General features: G+C 38.6%; 1 protein-coding gene across 1 annotated transcript in view; it reads right to left on the reverse strand.

Annotated features, from left to right (window-relative positions):
- Window positions 1-17,352, reverse strand: part of LOC139696651 (sodium/potassium/calcium exchanger Nckx30C-like) — a 215,936-nt gene that overhangs the window by 176,856 nt on the left and 21,728 nt on the right. The window lies entirely within an intron of this gene.

Raw genomic sequence — 17,352 nt, forward strand, 5'->3', positions numbered from 1 at the left:
AATAATTTCAAGTCGTACCAACGTACATGAAAAATCGCGTCACCAATGTTTCGAGCGTTTTAAATTCACGTGGATTAATCTCATAAGAAAGACAGCAGTTTACGCGAGAGTTCTGCTTACAAAGCTTTATTTCCTTTCCTTTCGTCCCATCCTGGCTACGGAAGGCGTAAGACGGACTGCGAGCGCTGACGTTTCGCCCCCACCTGCAACCCTCCCCTTTCCGCCCCCGCACCAATTCATTCCCCCCTCACCGACCAACCGCCGCCCTCCCAGATTTACGGCCCCCCCCCTTACGCACGAGCGTTTTTTAATATTCAATTTCCCCCCCTCCTCTGCCTCAAAACACTGTCAGTCCCAACCTACCCCTCGCGCGCCCATCACCACCCCCTCCCTCCCCCGTCGTCCACCAGCCCCCGCCTTTACCCGTTACTATCTCCCGTACTCCCGTAGCTCTCATCCGCCTACCCCCACCCCTGATCCCCCTACTCCGCCTCTCCTCACTCCTCCTCCCCTTCCCAGATTTGCTTTTACTTCCAACCCGCCCCACTCCCTCCGCGATAACGTACACGCCCACCACGTAGGCGACCGAATTCCTCTCATCGCCCTCCGCCTCTCCCGTGATGTATAAAAAAAGGTCCCTCCGTCTTCCTCCCCCTCCCTCCACCCCTTACACAGCTACGCACTACCCCTCCTCCCTTCCCTCTTCCCGCCCCCAACTAAGGGGGAAAGTAGCGAACTGAGCGCCACCGTGTCGTTGTTTTTTTATCCGGATTTGGAACGCGAGCTCGGTATCCGTCTTTTAAGGGACGAGCGGTGAAAGATAGAGGGAGACGCCGAGCCTTCCCTGCTAGCCCCGCCCTCCACATTGCCGCACCCGTCCCCCGACCTCCCCCGCGCACCGTCCTCTCCACATACCTAAATTCGCCCCTTGTGTGCCCTTTATCTCTCCGGGACGGCGTGTGCAACGCGCTGACGAGCAATCCGCCGGCGCATCCCTGTCGTCTCCCTATCATCTCTTCCCATCCCATCGTCTTCCTCTCGTTTCCCCCCCCCCCTCAAACATCCCTCGACCCCCTGCACCTCCTCCCCGCCCTACCGCTCCCGGACTTGCTTCCTCCTCTGGACCACCTCAACTCTCCCTTCCTCCCTCCCTCCCCCATCCACTGGATACATGACATCGCACTCATACAATGCACGTTTTTCATGCTCAAGCTCCGTCCCCTCCACTCACTCTCGCACACCATTCCAATTTCCTTTTTCATTTTTTATGTGAAATGTACAGAAAGCATATCCTTATTAAGAATTTTTTTTGACGGATTCATTTTACTAGCATTTGGCAGTATTTAGCTGCTAAACCATTTTTTTCAGGTGTGGCGGGCACTTTAATAAATCATTGAGTGAAAAATGAAATGGTCCTCTCTTGCTAAATGAGTGGAGGAATGCTAATTTAAATTTTTGCAAAACATTTTTCTGCCAAAATTAAACTTGATAAATTATGAAATAATTACGGGACGCTTTTGATAACTTGCTTAAAACATTTGTGATACGATGAGTGCATTAAACTCTAATAGAAACTTAAAGAGGCTTTTTGTAGTTCTACTCCATAAACCTAAATTTTGAGTCCATCCGCTTTACTGGCGAGAAGTCGATTTTCTGAACTAATTGTTAATTTTAAAGACAGAAATTTTTTAAAATTGTTCTTGGTCATACCTTAGGTAAATTCTACTAACTTTCCATTCAGAAGGAGTAGGTTCAGAAACCAGATATCCATATTGATGGAATGTCATTTTTATTCGCACTATCACTTTTAAAATTTACTATAAATATTATTTTATGATAGTTTAACATAAAAATTAATATTTATACTATGATATGTCATTCAGCGGTATATTGATATCCGCATATTGATGTGTATTTTAGACTAAAGACTGACAATAGGGGAACAGCGGGTGGAACCACGCAATTTGCAAGGTGGGGAGATATCTAACGCGCTATATGCCAAGTGTAAAATGTAATAATAAAAAAATAGCAATTTTTCGCCACGAAAAAACCCGAATCCACATATTGTCTCTTCTCCTCTAATCCAAATCCATCTAAAATATTCCACCCTCAATTTTATGTATTCACAATAGTATCAACATACAACATATCTGAGTTCATATGTGTAAGATGGTATGAAAAATAGTTGTTCTGTAAGGTAAACGTTAGAGACCCTAGTATAACAATAGAAGCACTGACATTCCGACAGATTGAAGCAAATTGAGTGTCTACTACAGTGTGTGATGAATGACTAAAGAAATTAGAAGAAACAGAATAAAGGAACCTATACCATTGCTTAAATTTATACCAACTCCTTTTAGAAATTTACATTTCTTAAAGTCTAGAGCTGGAGTTTTTTGCAAGGAATTGAATAATATGTTTACCATATCAGTTTTAAGCGTGATAAGATTAGGTGTTTTTTAAACTTAAATCTAGGTTATTTGCTTGGATTTCACTGAATATGTGATAATATCTGAGTGATTAACATTTAAACACCCTTGAGTGATGAAATGTTTATAATAGCTCTAACAAAAGTAACTATTGCTACACATGTAAAAATTGTGAGATAAACCATTCCACAAATAATCAGGTATATATTCTCAGTTCAAAATGCGAGATAAATTGCTCCCGCTCGTAATTTTTACCATCACAGCCATCTAGATGATAAGAATTACTGCAAAGATATTCTACGTGTCCTCATCATCATCAGCATCTAAATTGTAAGATTAGTTAACTACGGTATCCCATTCTTCTCTATTTAATGTTGCTTTCCTCAAACCGTGATAGTTTTCTGATGCACGACTGTTTTAATTAGCCCTATGCACTTGTCTATTGATCTGCCTCGCAGGGTCTTCAATTTTCCCTTCTAATATGTTTTTAACTAATCCACGGTGCCTCAAGGAGTGTCAAATCATTTAAGTGCTTCTTTTCTATAGAGTTCTCTTCATTTGGTCCTTTCCTTCTCTGCTGTTCGATAAACTTTTTCATTCGTTACTTTGACTATCCGATTAATCTTTAAGACTTTCCTCCAGAACCATTTTTTTAAATGGCTTCTATTAGTTACTAGTCAACTTTTCCAATGTTTACTGTCTCTGATCCGGAAAGTGCCCTCATCCAAGCAAACGGTTAAACTAACTGCTCCTTTGTTTGCAACCTGAGGGTCTGTGATCGTCAAAATTACCTTTCCTTCATGAACGGCTTCATAGCTTGGGCTATTCTTCGTTTAGTTTTCCATCTCAAATTATACTGCTGCCCTGGTTGATGAAGGATCTCACTTTCTCTAGTTTTACTCCTCGAATTGTGCTGTCTGTCTTCAACTTCACTCATCCATGCTCAAAGATTTTGATTTTATTCACGTTTATATTTTTTTTTATATTTCCAAAGTACTTGGTTCATAGCATTCAGAGTTGCTTGCAAGTCCTCTCACCTTTCTGTAACTACTGTGTTGTCACCTGGAGTAAGTACATACAATGGACATTTAGCTTTGATGCCCAATAATTGTCTATTTGTTATCACTTATAGATACATTGAGTAGTGTTAATGGGAGGTTGCTTTTTTTCTCTTTCGTTTATTTTGACTTCTGTTATTACTCTAGTTTAAAAAAATATACGAATGGGAAATAAACTTTATTCTTTGCAATGATATTGAATCTCGCTTTTCTTGCTGAAAACGGCGAGTCGCTATAAAATAAATGGCATAAGAAAGATACTGCAGTTTTTAAATCCGTTGCAGTTATAGACGCAGATTAAGAATACATAAATTCAAAGTCCAGAACAAAACGGATTGAATCGGCTTATATCGCCACTCCATAAACACCGGAGCGTACTTAATGGACCTTAATCTTATAATCTCCAAAGTTACACAATCTTATGAGTTATAGTATATACCATGGATTACGCCTATGTTAGTCAGAAAAGTGGCTAACTGTATGCATTTTTATCCTAGATGCCATTAGTGGGTTATAAATGTGCTGGCACCACCTGTGTAATGCACGGATCTGAAAGGCCACACTGACCTCGAGTATTTATATCTTCTTTTTCTTCAAATTGTCTCTGTATAATTCCACGATGCGAGGCTAAATGTTTAATGCTCCCAGGGACTCCTTCCTCCGTAATAATAAATTTATGTCTCTCTCCTTTTTCTCCTTCCCCCTTTCCCTCTTTTCCCCATGCATCCCTCCCCTCTTTGTTTATCGCCATCTCCTCCCCCCACCACCACCCACCCCGTCCTCCCCATCCCTTGCCCTTCGCACGCAATACGACTCTGATGTTCACTCCTTCCCTCTTCCTACCTCCCTCCTCTTTCGCAGCCACCTACCTCCACTCCCTCCCACGTCCCAATTCCTTCACTCCTCCTCCCCTCTCTTTCCTTTACTTTCTCCTCTCCCTCCCTCCTAAGCAATAAGGTACAACTGTCAATGCGCAGGTAGTCGGCACGCGCGAGTCAAGAGTTTGCCTCGCGTTCGTCTATTTTATTCTCCGGATGCCCTTCCAGCTTTGCGATATACTTACTCTTAACGAGTCCAGTGATTTTTTTATGAGTGAAATAGTGATATTTCATCAAGATTTATTAGGCTATACTATTTTCTAGGATTGCCGTGAGTTTTTTTCTCTTTCGGATGAATGGTTTTTTCAGTAAATACCAGTGGTGATTTTACAATTATTTGCCAAACGCTCATCGATGAATGTTTGGGGAGAAAACGAAAGTTTTATTCAAGTAGAATAGTAATCAACAAGCTCAAATGGCAATTTGCACCATTATACATCAATGTACACCATTATCGATATGTTGTCCCTGATATTGTCACCGTATTTAAATGTGCAAAATAGCTTTAATGCTATCAGAGGACATTTTTATGTCTATTTCATTGCTCCAAAGTAATCCAGATCCAAGGTTACATTCACCTATCAATTTCCCTTTAATGGCCCCTCCCCATTTCTCCATTCCCTATCTCTGTATCCACACTCGCACGCTCTTCCCTCCCTCTCTGAACTTTTTCCTCCGCAGCGCCCAAGTTCCCCATGTCACTGCAGTCAGATTGCCCAGAAGCTTGAATTATTTCCATGATTAAACAGTTAGCTCTTTTTCAGTGTCATTCATCATTGTATTAAATTTTAATAAAAACCAAATAAAAACTAACGAATAGTTTCCTAAAGCTAATAATATAATTTTTAATGCGAAATTTTCTTGTATTTATTGAAATGTTAGGAGCACGGGTAATAATACCATTTCTGCAGCTTTTTGGAAAATAATGACTAAAGGTATTTGACACTTAACAGTTAACACTGAGACTTTGAGAAAAAAGCTCCGAATACATACGATGAATTTCATTTTATATTCTCATATTCACTTTATTTCATTGAAATTTGTCTTTCAAGGAGGACTAATTTTATTTTTTAGTAGATTTTGAAGGAATTGAAACATTTCTCTATTCTCTCACGATTGATGTTTGTGAAATTTTAGCATGTTATATATTTTCTTCCATTTACTTAATTTTCCATGAGATTCAACAAATAAAACGTGGAAATTTCTTACACTCGAGTATTGAACTACCTGTCATTTATGGCTGAGTCAAGTTTTTTTAATGGGTTTAATATAATTTCCAATACATTCCTTCAATCCTCTCCACTCTCTCCAAACGCCTCTCCGCCAATTCATTCCCTCTCTCGAACATCCAGGCTCATACCCCGACGTCACCTCTACTCCTTTATCCGCTCCACTCTGCTCGTTCGCATCCTCCCTTTCACCTTCATATCACCTTGCCCCAGTCCCCTTTGCCTCAGATCTTCCCATAGGAACCCACTCACAAAAAGTCAGGATTTTACTCCGTCCGTCATCCGTTTACTATTCTAATACGTCACCATGCTCTGACGTTATGTTGAACTCCTATCTATTTTTACAAATTTAGATGCTGAGAGAGATTTACCAAAATTTACATTTCCAAACATTTAATTTATATCGATTGTACCATTTCCTACGCCTTCCTTCGAGTAAAAATAAAAATTTATAACGATTTTAAATAATTGAAATCATATAAATTCACAGGGAACAAGGTAACAATAGATGACTTAAAAACTAGAATGTCGAAATTTTAGACTGTTTAGCAATAGACTATTGTTACAGCAAAAATATTTTTAAATTGTCATTTAATTTTCTTTTTGCATTTAATGGTAACAATTTGTGTACAGTTCTGATAGATTCTAATGTAGGTTGTGATTGTATATGTATCTATATGCAAAATATATACATATATATATTTTTTCGTTGTACTAAATTTATGATTTGGCAAGGTATGATTTATTTCCAAAAAAAGGAAGATGATCAATAGACTGCTTGTAGTTACCTCAATAACAATAGATGACTTAAAAACTAGAATGTCGAAATTTTAGACTGTTTAGCAATAGACTATTGTTACAGCAAAAATATTTTTAAATTGTCATTTAATTTTCTTTTTGCATTTAATGGTAACAATTTGTGTACAGTTCTGATAGATTCTAATGTAGGTTGTGATTGTATATGTATCTATATGCAAAATATATACATATATATATTTTTTCGTTGTACTAAATTTATGATTTGGCAAGGTATGATTTATTTCCAAAAAAAGGAAGATGATCAATAGACTGCTTGTAGTTACCTCATCCATGGCGTCCTCCTCCTCATCTATTCCTCCTCATTATTCATAATTCCTTGAGATTCTCTCAATTCCGCTTCCCCTCTCCACTTAGCTAAACCTAACTCACTAGTACTGATTGCTTCCGTGGAAACCAATCGTGAATAGACTTTTCATCAACAACACATCATCATCTCCTCACGAAATGACTTGTTTCGTGACAATATGTCCGTGTAATGTGTCAAAATGCCGTTCTTACTTCCGTCACCCCCCTTTACCTCCTCTTTTAATCCACTCAACGCCGTCCAGTTAGAATCCCACCGCTCCCGCTTGACTCCCTCCCCTCGCTCTGTCCTTTTGACCGCTCTCTTAATGCCCTGCCTTTTGCCATATAAAAAAATGCCACCTCCCGCTGGTATTGCAGAAGGAGACGGTATCCCTCTCCCTGCCTCGGGACGTTCGACTCTATGTCTCTCTCACCAATAAAGTTGAATTTTTTTTCTCGGAGAGCGGCGAAAATTAAAACGGAGAATTCCGCGATGATATGGCCAATATTGAGGAAATTGGGGAAACTGCCACCTCTCCTTGGCGAGCATCGTACCCTGAGAGGGTCTTGCCCTAGAAACAAACGTCCGCATTCATTGTGCTTGTGCTGTTATTATCTTCGTAGCAGGAAAAGGCGTATTTTTCCTGCTTGCGGTATTTCAATTTCGGTCACGTCTCCAAGAGAAAATTATTTTCTTAGGGAATTGCTTATTTTTCAAAAGGCACGTGATTTGGCGAAAGATTAACAGCGTAAGTAAAATTGTCTTGTCACACTGGTCGTATTTTCTGAACTTGGATTATTTTCAACTTCAACATATTGAAACAACTTTAAAGCACGGAATTCATTAAGATACGTAAGTCAGCCAACCATAAGGGACGCCTCCTCGACCTAATTCTCGAGAAGTATAACACGGAGAACATTAGTTCCAGCCTGGGTCATCGTTTCTGGGAGGGTCCGAATATTAAGTAAACATTCTCCATCCAAGAGTCCCTTCTCTGTCTTCGGTTATCCGTTATAAGCGGCAATTTTAAAGCACTCAATTTTACGCATACTTGAGCACCTTCAGCTTAATCCGATGACTTGAAATTTGCTCGCTTCTCGCCTTCCCTTCGGGCGGGCGAATTTTATTGAGCAATTCCCGCGAAAGAAGAGAGCGATGTGTCTGGGGATGCCGATAAAAGCCAATTAATCAGCCAATATCCCGTTGCGACAAGGAGGCCGAAGGGGCGTGGGGAGGAGATACCTTCCTCGGGTCAAACCCCTTCCCCAACCACCCCCTGGCCATTCCGCCCGGAGGGCCCGCCAGGGGTCCTCGCGGCCCCCTCCCTCCACTTCGAAGGAAGACTGAGGGGAGACGTGGACCTCTTAACGTACATCGCCTCTCGCTCTGTAGGAGTCCCTCTGATAAAGAACGCGCCGTTCTGTTTACTGATTTAAAAAAATATTATTTCCTCACACGTCTACACATCTTATTTCCCCCGCCTCCCGATCCCCTTCTCCTCCGCAATCCCCTGAAGGTGTTGGCTTCGAGGGAAGCGACTAAAATTATTTTTTAGGTCTTTCGTCCTAGCGGCGATATGCCCCATCAGCTCCTCCGTTCTAAAAAGGAACATCCCCTCCGCTAAGACTTCGAGAGAGTGACGTCGCGTGCTGAGTCGGGGGAAAATATTGAACGCGCCGAGAGCGGAGTCGAGAGCCGTCGAAAATTTGTATTGAATGCGAAAATCTGACATTTTCTTTTTTCTTGTCCCCGTCCATCCAACCCATACCCCCCAGCTCCTCTTCCTCCGCTCTTCTCTCCCCAAGGCACAAGCTAACATGAAATACTAGAGGATCTTGAAAACTCTTAAAAATGAAAAGAATGTCTTAGACTCGCCTTGAGGGCTTTACGCCTTTGCATGAGCTAGAAGTGTTGAACCTTTTCTTACCGTTCCGAAAAAAGCGTCTCATAAATCGGATGATAATTACGGTTCGAGAAGAATTACTTCAACTACTTACCTGACCCTGTGCTAAGTGTACACAAATTCACGATTTGGTCACTCTCGTAACCGCGGTCATTTGTCATATCATTTACTAAGGTTATAGCCCCACTCTTAAAAGGTAATTAGATTGTAAACATGCTAAAATCATAGAAATGTATATCATATTTTTAATGATTGACGAAATATTTGCATATATATTCAAGTATTTTTACATTTTGTAGGTGCAGGCAGTCCTGTTTTATAACGCGATTAATACTACCTATTTAAACTTTTTAATACCCACATTTAATATATGAAAAAAGTAATTTAAATGGATATCAGACATGAATGCCAATATAATATAATTAATGAACTACGTATACTTTAAAATATATCAGATTTCTAAAAGGATAGTTTCAGTACACTTCAAATCGCCCTCCATTATGAAATTCAGAGATAATTAGGACGTTAACATACTTCCAGTATTCACAAATCCCTTTTGCCGGAACAGGAAATATTGGTTCATATATACCCACTTACTGATGCCGCTGATGTGATACAGAATGTTTAAGTTAGCCAGCCATGAATGTCATTAGTCTCTCGCACATCTTTGAGTAACTTTGCTAAGAGTACAAAAATGGTTGTTCCTATACTAGGGGCTCTAAGAGTCCATTAATTTAAACTTTTAAATTACCATATTTAATACTATTTAAATTTAATAATAGAGAACCAGAGGACAGAATGCATAAACTGAAACCAAGTAAATCGCGAAATATTGAGCTAAGAATGTGAATACGATTAGCTGAAAATTGAATAAAAACATGTTAAAATATAAAATTGGTATTAGTTTACCGTTTTTCCGAAAACGCTCCTATCAAAAATACGGAGGAAGCGTGGTAGGTTAAATATTTTATCAGAATAAATACATTTACTTCTATCAGGTTAAAACCATCCAGCTTAAACAATCGATTCCACTCCGGTTCTTCAATCTTATAAGAACTTTAATTTATAGGAAGAATTCATTATCATGATATAGCTATTTCTCAGAATCTCAAAGCAATTTACCAGAGAATTAGATAAGAAAACAAATAAAAAATTTACAATATCATAAAAATATTTTGCTAGCTATATGATCAGTATGTATATATAGTTTCCGTTAGTAAATTTATTCACGGATTACGAGATAACATCCAAGCGTTCCTGTTCTAGGAATATCTGGTTAATCCTTTCCCGGAACTAGGAAACTTTTGCAGCCAGATCTTTTCCGTGAATCCGCACAGTTATGGGTTGCTAAGCAGACTTTTCTTGTCATGAATTTATGAGTTTAAATGTTTCACCTTAAAAGAGGTAACATACTCTTTGCTAAAGATAATTTACAATTCTGAGGACGCAGGCAGTAAACAGGTTGAGAAGGGGTAAGGGCGAGATTGCGAGACTATCATTACAACATGGGATATTTTCATTCCCTAGGAGCAAGGCACATTATTATGCCGGATACCTCTCAGTAATTAAACATCATCAATGTCCCCCATCTCCTTTCCTCCTCCTCATCCTCTCAGAACAGGAAAACCGTTCGTAACGAGCGCGCACTTGTGCAACCATACAATTAAATCGAGGACGAGTACAATTATGCTACGTGGGACATCTGCGCAACAAACGCTTTAGAGCGCGGGGCGAGCACTGCCCGAGGGCGTTGTAGTAAAAAGACCGTCCCGTCTCGCGCAATGACGGAGGTTGAGAGTGTCTTTCGAACTTCTCCTTCTTCTGCGACTCCTCTCACTCAATTACTCCGGGTATCTCTTTCCGATATCTCTCGGCAGTGGCCTTCGACGAAGAATGCTTCCCCGTCGTTCACTTCTTCCTTTCATAACTCCTCGCCCAACTAATCCTTCCTCCCTCCCTTTTGTCTCCCGGGAGAAAACACGGTCGCTGCCGCCCCGTCCTAAGGGTACAATCATCGCCTTCTTACTCCTCCTCAACTAAGAGTCACCCCGTCCCCGAACATCTATCCTTCTCTTCATTGTCCTCTCCCCCTCCCCCCTCATTGCCTTTGCTTCCTCATCCCCTTCAATCTCCCTTCATTCGCGTTTCCCATTAACCGCTCACTACGTCTAAGAACAATCCTCCACATTCCTCTGTCATTTAGAGATCCTGGTTAGCTTGGCGGCTGGCCCACTCATCCCGCAATCCTGCTCCTCTCCGCTAAACCCTCACCCTCCCACCACACCGGGGACCGCAGGGCGGGTGATGGTCGGTCGGGAGGTACCGCGAAATGCGGGGACAACCTCAGATTTTTCTCTTACTCTCGTCCTCGTCTCAAAACGAACGAGACGTGTTTTCGCTGTCGAGTTGCCCTCCGTGATCTTCGTAGAGTTATCCTTTTTGACCACACGTCCTCGTAAAGCCTTTAGGGATTCAAGAGTTAAATAGTTCTACAGGTATTTCGTGAGAGAATAAAAATTGAGCCCCGTTAGGCCAGTGGCGCAATTTTTGTGTCGCAACTAGGTATAATAAAAACGAAATTTAAAAAATCCTAAACGTTTCATTTTTAATAGATACATGTACAGCCTACAGAGATGAGTAGAAGAGGAAAAGACTATCCCGAGAATGGTAAGTAAAAGAGGATCGGTTCAATTGGGTACACGTAGAGGCAACGAATTAGTTATGAATGTAATCTTAGGATAGACACCTAGAAAAAACCCATGGAAAAATACTGAATTGTGGTAGAGAACGACGTTTGACTGAAGATCTCTCTAGGAGGAAAAACATTAGAATTAGAAACGGCAGAGTGGAGATGATTAGTGGGGGTGATTAAAATGAACCCAGCACGTTATGAGCAATGGGGAACGGTTAGTTAGACAGTCGAGGTTTCCTATCACCACAAATTTCCAGATAATAAATTTGCAGTTTAATGATATAAATAGTGCTAATATACCATTTAAAATAAGCTTGGATTCCTTTGAGTGCAGTTACTGATAAAAATTCGTATGATAAACAATCATTTTATCAAGATTTAAAAAAAAAATTAAATTGATATCTAATATAGACGAATTTCGTGGTGACTACACAATTCATTAAACTATATTTTATTTAAGTGACACTTCGTTTAGTGATCTCTGACAACAGATAGCACTGAATGAATATTTCTCAAAATAAATTGCAAGAATTAAGCTAGAAGACAAGTAAATAATTATTCATGTTCTTCAAAATTCATGAAAAAATCAAGATATAGTCCTTTCAATGTCAAATGAGGTAACATTTCTCTAGACGTAATTCGCAGTGACCCCAATTATTTCCGAATATTAAGAAAGAAACTACATAAGTGAAAAGGTCAAAAAATGACATGAATTTGCATCAAGCGGTAGTGACTGCTGAAAATAATTATTAGGTTTTCGACTCATGGGACATATTCGAGTTTGAAAAATAACAATTTGCGAAAAAAATTCATAAACCTAATAAATGGCGCTACAATTAAATTTTACACAAAGCAAACTCATGCCGAGTCTCAGTGAGCACATTATAGCTCCAGGCTCTTCCAAATATTTGCCTCGACGGAAAGGTCGGGAGAATCAACCCCCGCGAGCGGAGGGGGAGAGTTAACTCCTCACACCCCAGCACCTCACCCTTCGGGGAATCCTTCAGCCAATCACCGGCCATTCCATTTCTTTTCTTATTTCATATCCCCAGATTGAGTCCTGATGGTCGAAAGGAGTGGTTATGTTATTTCAGAGAAACGAAATCAAACCCAGCGGAAAGGCATTCATTGAACTAGTATGTATATATATATATATATATATATATATATATATATATATATATATATATATATATATCCATTTTCGTCTCATATGACATATTTGCGCTACATAATGCTCTCTTTCTGTCTACCGATCGCAGTTTCTAAAATACACCTTCTTTGAAATTTGTCGCGCTCGTTGCTTATCGTCTTTTCTTTTTTCTCTCACTACTTTCCTTTCTTTCTTAAACTTCTCAACTCCATTTACTACCTCTCGCCGAACTACCACCCCCACCAGCCCCTAATCCCTTTGAAGGCCAACTTCCTCTGCCTCTCCCATCCTGTTCCCTAACGCCAGGGACATCTGGGAACGCACCCTCTCTGGCCTCACTCGCTTCGGAGCCTCGCTAATGCTCATCCCCCTCCACCCTCCCTAGGCCTCTCTTGCATAATCTCTATCCGAGGATAATTCTTCCCCTGAAAACGAAAGAATACGCTTCTAAGCTTCGCCACAGCGATCCTCTAATCCTTCCCTCCCTCCTCTCTTTCTCTCTCAAAAGGGTTGGCGGTTTTCCTCTATTCTTTTGCTCCTTCCGACCGTCCTCGTTGTCTGGAAAATACCCTCTAATAAATTGCAGCACAGTAAATTTATGACGTATTCCTAAAGTATGCGCAAAACTTATACAAAATTAAATTCTTAGTTTTCCTTAGTGGGGAAATAAAATGGAAAATTAATCGTTTGAGAATTGTGCCTAAAAAAACGTCGATCTATATTTTAATAGATGTTATGAAAGAAACCAAGTAACATGCACATGCGTGGAGGAATTCCTTTCAAAATAAAATGTGTTGCCTTCACGTGTTCATAAATATTGATTTGATAGAAATAATAAGATAAATCATAAAGTGAAGATTGTATAACTAGAGAATGTTCGCAAATTGAAACTTAGTATATACTCTAAACTATTGACGGTGAAAAATTATCTGAAAGCAAAATGAAAATTTCTTGATTATTTTAAAGCATATTTCCAAGATATCTTTTTTCGATCAAGTAAAATTCTTTGAACAGACAGTTTTACTTCCCCTGGTAGCACAACAGATGATAAAATAAGCCACATAAAAGAATCTTCCGCTTTGATACGCCTTTGGGACCCACAAGAGAGACACGTCACCAAAAATGAATAATATCTACCAAGAGAAAGAGTGGAATGTGATAAATTTGATTTAGAGTAAAGTGACTAAAAGAAGCGAAGGAAAAAAAAATGAACCAAATTGTAGATCTACTTTAGGTTGTCTGGGTACCTGTAGAAAATCCATATTTGGGCCCCTTTTTTTGATACCCAATTACAAAGTGTTACATCGGATAGTGGAAAATGAATATAATATTCTAATGTAATACAAAACCTATCAATTTCACTTACTTATATTCGTAACCATTAATCGTTTGGATTCTGCTCTACTTTGTCCATATCAATAAAATTAATCATAATAGTAATGTAAGAGTACCTGAAGGTTTTGATTTAACAAAAGGATAAAATTGATAAATATATCGTTGTAATGTGCAGAAACTTCTTTTCTTCATTCACGCTCTTATAATATTCCCCTACTGCCGATATCTGAATTAATCTGAATATTTTTAGGGTACCAACATTTTTCTTTGTTTTTCTTTTTTCCTTAAGACGAAGCTATCTGACAACGTGGTTATTCTTAAGTTCATGTTAATTATCTTCTTGGGGCGAGGTTTCTTACTGATACGCTACTTTCCGTCGTTTATTAGAGAATACTCCCTTTCTTATGTTCTCCGATGTGGAACTGCATTGGAGAACCTAAAAATTAATCATAAAGTTTGAATTCCAGAATCTATTAAAGCTTTTTGGGACAATTGCTCATGCTTCAATCTACTTAGCGATTTCTTTCGGGGAAAAATGTGGTGTCAAGAAATATTGTCCCAGCCAGGATTATTAATAAAAGAACGTGCATATAATGTGATATCAAGGTGAGTTAAGGTTAGTGTGACCTTTCGACAACCTTAACGGTGCCCTTCACCAGCTCCAGAGTGTGTCCTCTCATGTTTGCTTGCACACCTTGGTTGGTCAATTTCGCATCAATTCAATTTTTAAAAGGTCATGTATTTAATCAAGTTACTGTTTTATGGCAAGTGACTTTGGAGTATTTTTCCATAGGTACGTGTATAAGTTGATGTTTTTAAAGTAAAAACTAGGAAATATTTTATAAAAACCATATGTTTATACATGCATACAAATATATATATATATATATATATATATATATATATATATATATATATATATATATATATATATATATATATATATATACATACACACACACGACCCCTATGTTTTAAGCTCGATAAAATGCAAGTTTTAATCTATGTTATAACATAATTCCTTAGTTTATTTTTCAAAAATACACTTTGATTAGTCATTCACTAAACATTAAGTATTTAATGCAATGCATCCTACAAGTCTTTTTGACATGTCGTAGTTTTAAGTCCCGGTTTCAGCAGTGTGTCGTTTAGGTTCTTGATTAAGTGTTATTAAACGGAAAAATCCTCTTCACTGCGGATTAATTAGACGTAATTAATCAAATTTATGGATTTATATTCAACTCTACTCATCATTAGCTTTTCAATTTGATAACGGATTATTGTTTTCCATGGAATCAGGAAAATTAAGGTCGAACGAGGGAATGTCCAGCGTTCAAGTATTGATTATTGACGGTGAAATCGGGTGTATTTTGCGCAAGTGGGCAAAGGCATAAGGGGAATTACTTCCTGTGTAACGTTTTATCACCTGAAAAATGATAATTTATGACATTGGATATCCACCTCAGAATTATAATCTTAATTAATATAGAATATTAAAAAATGCACTGCCCCGAGCGTGAGACCACGACTTCTAATCATAATTTTAGTTAACGCATTTCAGTTACTCAGGATATGACATAACATCAGTTTTATCTTTCCCTCTTCAAAAATGGGCAGAGAAAGTGTTCTCTCTGAGAATGCGTTCACACGCTCTGCTGTTACTGCCCACAGAAACAACTAACTATACGAAGTGAATTTCAGCTTTGCAGTAATGCATAACAATGACGCTCGTGCACCCGTTGCATGTGGCACCGGTTGGGTTTATTTCAAAAGGCCGTAATTCATGCCGTTAATTACCAAGATTACGTATTAAGCGCTTATAAGTACGGTAGCTTCCATGGTAAATTTGTCGGTTTGTGCAGAGATTGGATTCGAGGGCTTTTAGACTCGTTCTCATGTTTGTAGTAATTTTAGGCTTTATTTGCCCATTAATGGTCCTTTGACAGCTTGCTGGGGAGCACTTACACTTAATAGAATGGCGAAAGGGAGAAGATCCTCCCGTTATGACCCGCCGAGATATTCACGGAACGAATGAATCCGAATTCACCGAGCGTTTTTGAGTGACGAGGCCCAACCTTCCTTTCTATTCTCGCCTTCGCCCTCGGCAATCGGAGGTGATGTTTATGGGACGCGGTGACGGGAGGGAGGGGAGGAATAAAATCACATCGGCTTTCCCAACCGCGGGGTTTTTGGGTGCAGGGAAGCCGATAACATTTATGACGATGGCCAAAATCTCGGTCAGCACAATTAACGTCGACCTCATCTTTGTCCCGTCATTCCGTGGAAAGAAGAACGCCCGGATTAATAGAGGCACTGACACCACAACATACATGTGGACTTGAGCTCTGAAGTCCCTGGACGACACAAGCGCTGGGGTTTAATATATTTTCCTAACAATTAAAACAAATGAATGATAAGTCATCGATTAGTTTTGTTTAGTTTCCTAAAATCTGATAGAGGATAAACTTGCGTGATAACTTTAATTGATGATAAATAAATTTAATTGATATTAATCAATAAAATTGGAATAATTTTATGGGCATCATCATTTTCACTATTGTATGTTATCCTAACTAGTTTTGGTGAAGATTTTAGTTGAGGAGAGGTAGGGTGTAGAAATATATTTTTTAGCTCTCTAATTCAACGCAATTCTTTACTTTTACGCCGGAATACATGTAAAATACCACAATATAAAAACATTTCATAATTCAACCATGTATTTTGTGTCAATAAGTAATTATTTTATATTTATTCAAGCCCTTTTTTCATCAATTTCATAATTTCAATAACTATTATGTCCATTATAGCCTCGTTTGACTGACATTTAAGGTGAATCGTGAATTCTAATTATGGTAACGTCGATACTAATTGGATTCATACTACGATTTTTAATTTATTGTCATGCAATTAACGGATAAATTTAATTAGAGGTAAAATATATGAAGCTATATTTTGAATTAACAAATAGGACACTATATAAATGTACCCATTCAACTTGGTTTTGAGTAATGCAAGAAAAACGTCTATCTATTTTAGGATCAACTACAATTATTCTCCAAGAAAGATGATATCATATTTAATAGCATAATCCGCGGAACATCGATACATAGATCCGTCAACAAACTCAACGCTTTACTACATTCTGTATTATTAAATTCATATTATCTTGCATTTCAAGATCATAGACACCAAACATATGATACAAAATTTCCAATTCACCCATGAATATTGTAAAAAACAGTAAACAAATGTCTTTAAAACTATTATACCTAAAAGGAAATTTGTTACTTGAAAACAGTTTCTGGTTTTCCTCAGTACTCGTATGTAGTATTATTCGAGGAGTATGATTTATCGCAATTTTGGCGACGAAGTTCAGCAGGCAGAGTTTCATGAAATTATCGTCTTTTGTCATGCTAAAAAATATTTCTTTAATGCAAAAAATAATGATAGAAAATTTATATCAATGTTTTTATATCTTCAATTTATAACTCATGTCGTAGAAAGTCGTCTGAATTTGCTCATGTCCTCCTGGGAAACGCGAAAAAATATAGAAACCTAATTTGCATTACC

The sequence above is a fragment of the Hetaerina americana genome, unplaced genomic scaffold (assembly GCF_022747635.1).
Source record: "Hetaerina americana unplaced genomic scaffold, ioHetAmer1.1.p SCAF_1, whole genome shotgun sequence".
In the NCBI taxonomy this organism is placed as follows: domain Eukaryota; kingdom Metazoa; phylum Arthropoda; class Insecta; order Odonata; family Calopterygidae; genus Hetaerina; species Hetaerina americana.